This window comes from Apium graveolens, chromosome 2 (assembly GCF_009905375.1).
Source record: "Apium graveolens cultivar Ventura chromosome 2, ASM990537v1, whole genome shotgun sequence".
Classification (NCBI taxonomy): Eukaryota; Viridiplantae; Streptophyta; class Magnoliopsida; order Apiales; family Apiaceae; genus Apium; species Apium graveolens.
The window spans coordinates 24824307-24832850 of NC_133648.1; the positions used below are offsets into that span (position 1 = coordinate 24824307).

At 36.3% G+C, this 8544-nt stretch overlaps 1 long non-coding RNA gene across 1 annotated transcript; it reads right to left on the minus strand.

Moving 5' to 3' along the window:
- Positions 1-2079: 2079 nt before the first annotated feature.
- LOC141707137 (uncharacterized) lies at positions 2080-8237 on the minus strand. The gene is made up of 2 exons (XR_012569005.1): positions 7850-8237; positions 2080-2337 (listed from the first exon to the last, which is right to left on the minus strand). It is a non-coding gene; the product is annotated as an uncharacterized LOC141707137 (long non-coding RNA).
- Positions 8238-8544: the final 307 nt, after the last annotated feature.

Genomic DNA, 8544 nt, shown 5'->3' on the forward strand with positions numbered 1-8544 from the left:
TGGCTCTTTGTCAAACCATTATTCAATGTATCAATCACTTTTCTTCTGTTAATTGAATCAAAATACTTTCTTGAATGCTGATGTTTGGTGCACTGGTCTGGTTCACAAACAATTAGTACTGAGAAAATCCTGATTCAATTTGTCTTGTGTTTCTGAGTTGATACATACTGATGTTGATCCATTGCTTCTTTCACTGAACCCTTGATCTTGTAATACTCAAAGTCAATACATGCAACTGATACTTAAAGCTCCTTGATGTCTTATTCTTCATGGCTGCTTGAACATAGTAATGAACTTCTTCCCATGATCTGTAGGAGGACCTAATGAATGAATCACATCATTTGGTTCTTTGTATTTATCCTGTCTTCATCTGAAAGGTTCATGTGCTTCACAGTTTAATAATGTTTATCTGTTTATGTTTTCATGTTGAGTTATAAATCCTCGATTATATGTTACATTACATTATGCTTTACATTAAGTTTCTTTCATTTCAACTCTAATATGTCTTGATATAATAATTTGATAATATTGTATATTATTCTCCAAAAATTAGATATTTTTCAATTTGATAAAGTTTTATAAATATTAGTTGAACTGCTTAATTCCTTCAAATTATTGAACAATATATATATATATATATAAAAATATTATAAAATGTATTGAATCAAATGTTATAATATAGTATAGATATAACTTTTATTTGAATAATTCAAAATATTAAAATAATTCAAAAAATTTATACAATATTATCTTGATCAATGAATATTGTTTATCTAAAAGAATTCTTTTTAAACTGCTAGTTTTTCTAAAGTGAAAAATAAAAAATAAATCGATTTAATATATCATCGTAGTTTTAACAAATTTCGTGAGATCTCGTATCAAATTTCAAAGATTTTTAAAATCGGGACAAGTCCCAAGACAATAATGCGCTAACAGTGAAGTTAGTAATTTTAATACAAACAATCAATTGACTCATCATATAAATATCTCAAACACATTAATTTATATTAATATAAAATATCAAAAAAAATTCATATTATTGGTAAGATATTATCGCCGAACTTATAATTTAAATTTAATAAACGTAGAATGTGACAATGTTTTCCGGCCGGTCATGTAGTCAAATTTCGAGTATTTTTTGAACAATGGGCCAAATTCTGATTTCAAATTCAAAATAAACTAAAATTCATTGACTCATTATAATTGGAACTTATATAAATATTTAATACCAATCTAGATTATTTATATATAGGCGATTCTATTTTCAATATATTCTTTAAAAATTATATATGTACATTTTATTTACTTTTTATAATAAAAAATATGTTAAAAATATATGAGATATATTTTCAGACTAAAAAATAATAATAAATAAGATAATAATCCATTTATGTATTATGCCTAACTTTATATCTGAAATTCAGTTCTTTAAAATTAATTGTAGAAATATTCAAGTAACTATCTTTTTTTTTACGGAATTCAAGTAACTATCTTTAAAGTTAAATAAAATATTCTTTGAGCACACTTACATATTATGTATGATAAAAAACGTGGTATGAGGTTGTATAGAAAAATGAAACAATTCGAGTTTGATTCCCGCAAAACACATTTTTTTATATATATATTAAAAGGAGGAATAGTTTAGTCTTTTCAATAAAAAATTTTAATCTCACTACATTATCCCCTTTATCCCCTGTTATATATAGAAGAGATTACTGTTTGGGAGATAATTGAAAGTTAATGCATAAGCCCAGAATTGTAGCAGGAGTTGACACGATTAAGTGAACAATTTGAGGCCAATACTACCTGCGAGCCCAATACTATTTATATAAATCTCTAAAACTCCATGATTGAGTGAACAGTTTGAAGCCAACTCCACGATTGAGTGAACCGAGTTATAAATCTCTAAAACTCTTTTCAGGCGATTCCGTTTAGGTCTAGCTAGAGTGTCCGGAGATTTCTAGAATATTGAAGGATACTGCAGGATGAATATCTGTTGATCATTATGTGCGTGCTTGCACACTCAAGTTTCGCAAGTCATGATATTCTGATGTATGCAAATAAAATAAGAATACCATGTATGTAAAGTTATTAACCACAAAAGCAAAAGGGCCTTGTAACAGATCCATAAGCACAGTGCCACTATGATATATATTAACAATAGAGACTGAATTCTAATAAAACTAGCTTTTTCAACAATGCGCAATTTTATGTATTCACTTGCTCAAGAGATCTGCAGTTGTACTACATGGTTCTGTAGTTGTCCCATTTTACAGGCTGTCTAAACAAACTAGCAGCTCAATGATGATTTCTTCATGATATCCCGTCAATAGCAAGCTGAAGAGGAAGAAAAGCCAACAGCAAAAGAAAACCATTAGAGGAACATAATATATATACACACACACACTTAAACAATTTGAATTTCATTACTGATCTATACAGCCTCTTATAATCTGGTATCAGAAAATTGTTAGGCTACAGTCAGCTTTGGAGTACACATTACACATCCACAAACGAAATATTCAGGATGATCAATAACAAGATAGAACAGATGTAACCACGAAAACATAATACGCAAGATTGTCATTTCAATATACCAAAAATATCGACTCTATATAATAGACCTATATTTCTTTTACAATGAAGGTGGTTTAATTTATCCTGCTGTTTTTAGGTCATCAAAATTCAGAAACCACAACTACATTCTGCAAAATCAAGGATATTGACATCTACTTCCATTATCATCTTTGCGGCCCATACCGACACTTTGCTTTATATCTAAGAGGTCCCTTAGTTCCGACCAAAGAAGCAATGTCAGGCTATCATTAGGAGACTCTTTTGTCATCCTTTTAAGATTTTTTATGGTCCATTTGAGATTCCCTTTTAAGACATTGAGGAAGTATCGTATATATAATGAGAATAACATGAAAAACCAAGTGCTTAATCATCAAGTAGTTCTGCCCTGTAAAATAGTCAGAAAGTAGGTGATAGGTCCCTATTAATGAAGAGGGTTCAAATATATCAACCTTCTGCACAACTACCTTAGCAGCTATACATACTCAGCTTCCTTTCACCTCCTGTTATAACTTTGGTTAAGAGACCGCGTTTCTTCGGTTCTTCCTCTTTATACTATATCTTGACACTGGTCTACTGACTAAACCAACTCAGAAAGGGATTAACAGCAAAGAGGTGTCCTACCAGAAACAGTGTTGTCTAAATGAACATGAAACCTAGGTATGGGTGTAAGTCACATATTTCTTCTACCATAAAACAGAAAGTCTCCACTCTTGAGTGAGCGGTAGCATCGATTACACAAAAATCAACAAGCATAAAGAAGGATATACTTAGCCTTCATGTCATATACTTGAATGCTTACTAAAATTTCATTTAGGCTCACTATGTGGTAAAATTGATAATGATCTTCAAGTATTTATGCTATAACCCAACTATAGCCTACCAGTACTACCACAAGAGAATGAACAAGCTGCTAATTCACTTCACAATATTGATAATAATAATAATAATGAGTATAGTGATTCCAGATTCAGAAATGAACACACAAAGAACCCTGATTGTAACCCTCAACTTTCGAGAGGTTAAGGTCTCTCCTAGCTACCACAATCGACTCTATTCCCTTTTTTTCTCCCCTAGACCCAACTCCTTTTTTCCTTATCTAACTTACTTCCCTTCTAATTTACCCTTGTAACCTTCTCTTAAGATAAGACCCTTTTACCCCTTCATATTTTTCTGTTTATTAACAGGTGCTCTCCTGGTGTATGTGAACTTAACTGGATGTTGACTCCCACACCTTGCAATACCCTCCTCCCAAAGAGCCACCTTGTCCTCAAGGTGAAAAACTGGGAAGCGCTGTGACATGGCCTGCATATCCTCCCATGTAGCTTCACAAATGTCCATTCCCACCCATTTGACCAAAACTTCCACAGCATTAGGATAGTTATTGCGCACTCCCACAATAGCTTCTGGTTCCGCTTCCAATACTAACTCTTCTGAAATTGCTGCAGGAATCTGTGTACTGACCTGTGTATCTCCAATGGCTTTCTTCAACTGAGATATATGAAAGACCGGGTGTACTTTAGAATGCATAGGCAGGATCAAACGGTAAGCTACCTGTCCAACCCGATGACTGATTTCAAATGGCCCGTAAAAACGAGCTGATAGTTTTTCACAGGGGCATCGTGCCAGGGACTGCTGCCTATACGGTTGTAGCTTGACATAAACCCATTCCCCCACCTTATACTCCACTTCCCTGCGATTTTTGTCTTCCTGAATTTTCATTCACTGTTGTGCCTTTACTAAATTCAGTCGAAGGTCATCCAATATTGCATCACGTATCACCAACTGTTCTTCAATACTCCCCACACTAGTATTAGCTGCTGACCCCTTGATTAATGGCTGAGGTTCCCTGCCATAAAGTGCCATGAATGGAGAAAACCCTGTTGAGGCATGAGTAGCTGTGTTATAGCTATATTCAGCCCAACCTAACCACCTCACCCATGATCTCGGCCGACCATTAATAAAACATCGTAAATACGTCTCAAGAGTTTTGTTTACCACCTCCGTCTGCCCATCCGACTGAGGGTGGTAGGCAGTACTACGGTTCAACTTCGTTCCTTGTAGCCTGAATATCTCCCTCCAAAATAGACTAAAAAAAACACGGTCCCTGTCAGACACTTTTGATGAGGGAAAACGGGTTTGTGCCTTCTTGGAGTCGAATGGCATGAACATATTCTCGATGAGGGGGTAAGGCATTTGGCATATTGAAAACATTACCATACCATTGTATAATCGATTCAACCCACTCCGGAGTTTTGTTTCTGGTAACGCTAGCATTTGTAGCAGGGACTTGCGCTCCCATATGGCTAAGCTCGACCAAAAAATCCCTCTTTACGCAACGTCCTCAACATGGCTTTTAATGAAATTTTAGTACGTCCAAGAGCTGGATCCCCTTTCAATGTCACTGTTTCTCCCTGTAGTTGAAATTTCAGGGTCTGAGTCTTTCAATTGGTACTCATAGTTCCTAACTTTTCGAGCCACTGAATGCCTAATATCAAATCTGAGTTCCCCAGCTGCAACGGTAGGAAGTCTTCCGCCACTTCAATGCCTTGTATCCACACTCCAACCTGCTTACACTCCCTTTTACCTTGAACAGATTCACCGCTACCTAATGATACCCCAAAAGCTTTAGTAGAAGAAACTGGCAATCCTAACTTGTTTACTGCCTCAACAGAAATGAAATTGTGAGTGGCGCCGGGATCCAGCATAACTACCACTTGCTGACCCTTTATCGTGCCCGCCATTTTAATTGTTTTTGGGCTGGTCAGTCCCATCACCGAATTTAGCAAAATTTCTGGTTGCCCCGGCCCTTCAGATAAACGCAGTCCTTTTTCCTCTATAGGACTCGTGACTGGACTTTCCTCCTCTTCCTCCTCACATTGTGACAATAAGACGCTTAGTTCTTTTTTCTTACAGCGGTGTCCAACATGCCATTTTTCATCACACTTGAAACAAATCCCCTTTTCCCTCCGATTTTGCCACTCCTTGTCACTCAATCGACGAACTTCCCCTACAAGTTTGGCTATAGGTAATGGACTCGAATTTCTCGAGCTGGTCCACGTTGATGCAGAGTTATGAGATAACATAGAAGGTGCTCGTGATGCATTTGACGAGCCACCCGGAGACGATAACTCCGATGTGCCAGTGTTGGAAGGATAGGGATTGGAAGAATAAGAACTATACGTACCTTTAAACCCCGAACTCGTTCCACTTCCTCGAGCTTTAAATTTGTTTTCACAGCCAACTTTTAACTTTTCCTCTATTTTTAATGATAAATCCATAGCTTGATCCAAGCTACGAGGTCCCAATAATCTCAGCTCTGCCTTAATTTCCGCCTTCAACCCATTATATATTGGCCTTTTGCTATTTCCTCCGGTACCCCTACCAGCAGTTCCATTAATTCAATAAACCCCCGTCTGTACTCTACAAGTCCTGGTACCTGTTGGTGGTTTAACCATTGTTCATGTAAACTTCCTACAGCCTTCGGACGATACTGTTGTAACAATATATGTTTCATCTCAGCCTATCCCCTTGTTAGTCGCCTTCCATGTTCCCACTATACCACAATAGAGCATCCCCGTCCAGAGCAACGACGGAAGCTTCTAACTGTTCTTCCTCGGTCAGCTTATAGAAATTAGAAAATCGTTTTGCTTTCAATATCCAACCATCCGGGTTATTTCCGTCAAAATTAGGTAAATCAAGCTTCTTAAACTTCCAACTGAATCCCCCGCTTGCTGCTGAAAATTGCCCTCCTGGAACTCCATAAATCCTACCCGACCCAAAATTTCCACCACGACCCGACCCGGCACCAGACCCCTTGGGTCGACCCGTTTCATCTACATCATCATTGAACATCACAGATCGTTCCTTGTGTGATTTATACCCAGAATTAGCCTTCGTCATATCCGAATCGTCATTGTGGATCGAATCTCTTCTTGGAACTTCTCTTGTTCCCCCTTCATCAAATTCATAAACCCCTCCTTTTTTCCCTCGACCGAGCTACTCTATCTTCCAATCGCTGACCAGTTTGCTCTAACGTTTTTGTCAATTGCTCGATTAGGGTTTTCTGCAAATCATGGGTAGCTGCCTGTATTGACACTGAGATTTGTTCTGCCATCGTCGATCTGAGTTCGCCCAACCCCCGTTCTAACACCTCGATAAGAAATTGATTAGTTGGTGGTGCTCCCATCGTCGCTTAGTCACGAATCGCTACTGCTCTGATATCACTTTGCTATAACCCAACTATAGCCTACCAGTACTACCACAGGAGAATGAACAAGCTGCTAATTCACTTTACAATATTGATAATAATAATGAGAATAGTGATTCCAGATTCAGAAATGAACACACAAAGGAACCCTGATTGTAAACCTTAACTTTCGAGAGGTTAAGGTCTCTCCTAGCTACCACAATCGACTCTATTGTTTTTTTTTTCCTCCCCTAGACCCAACTCCTTTTTTCCTTATTTAACTCACTTCCCTTCTAATTTACCCTTGCAACCTTCTCTTAAGATAAAGACCCTTTTACCCCTTCATATTTTTCTGTTTATTAACAGGTGCTCTCCTGGTGTATGTGAACTTAACTGGATGTTGACTCCCACACCTTGCAATTCATCTCCCACTACTAGGGGTAGGAGGGAGTGGGGAACACACAACAACTGAACCAATTTTAGCACATTAGAAACAACTGACTAATCTCTCTCCTCAAATTGTTTACCTATGCTCGCCGTTGCAGAATTTGCAAGTACAAGGTTGTTTAACTGTAAATCAAAGGAGCAAACTATAAACAAAGCATTCTCTGTACAGCTCCATATCAATCCTTAAACTCAGTATGAAACACAACCAATAAAAACATATTAGAAATAAACAATCCCTCTACAAATAATTCATATCATATCCATAAACTTCCTTAATTTCAAAACTACACCTAAATCGCCAGACCAAATACAAAAAACAAATTAACCTTTACAATCAGTCCACTGAGCTCTCCCTCCACATATGTATAAAATTATTAATTTTTAAGCATGATAAATTCCCATCACATCCCACAATCACAAACACAACAAACCCCCTTGACAAGAAATTCATCATAATACATCTTAACAACAATCTTAAACATGCCCAAATCAAAATGATCAAGACCCGCAAAAACAAACAAAACCCAGTGCGAAAGATACACAAAATAATAAAGGCAATAAAGATAAAGAATTAATTCAAGAAAGGGGGAGAGGGAGGGAGGGAGAGATAGGGGGGGAGAGAGAGAGAGAGGAAGGTACCTCCACAGCAGAAACACAAAGAGAAAATGAGAAGAAAATCCTTGCAAAAGATACAGCACACGCCATCATCTTCAATAACTTGAGCAACATTATTACCATCATCATCATTCAAGAGCTTAGTACTAGAAGTAGCATCTTGTTGTTGTTGTTTGCGCTGAAAGTTGAATTGAAGTTTGTTGAGATAATCTTTCTTAAAAGAGTCTCTCAGCCTCGTTGATGGCCATAGATGCATCCTTCCTCCTCCTTGTGCCCTTTCTACTTGCCTCCCTCCTGATTTTTACAACAAAAACAAACAGCAGCAGATAATAATAATTACAAATTTGCATTTACAATGGACAAGTACAAGCTCATTTGCCCCTCGTGGTCGTGGACACAATTTTGCGTGCATACAAACACGCAAGTACCGTGTGTAAAATATTTAAGTATAAATAAAGTTAAATCCAATAAATTAATATTTTTGGGATGGAAATATTTTATTTATTAATAAAAATTATTTATTTATTGAGTTCAAAACTATATTATTACTATAATATTGAAATTGAAAAAAATATTAAATTAACGAGATTATTCACTATTGAATATTCATTTATCTAGATTTTATTATATATATTTTAATTTATAATAATTAAGTTTTTTTTGAATAAAATAATTAAGTTTTTTAAAATAATAAAAATTGCAACGGGCAACTCGATGAA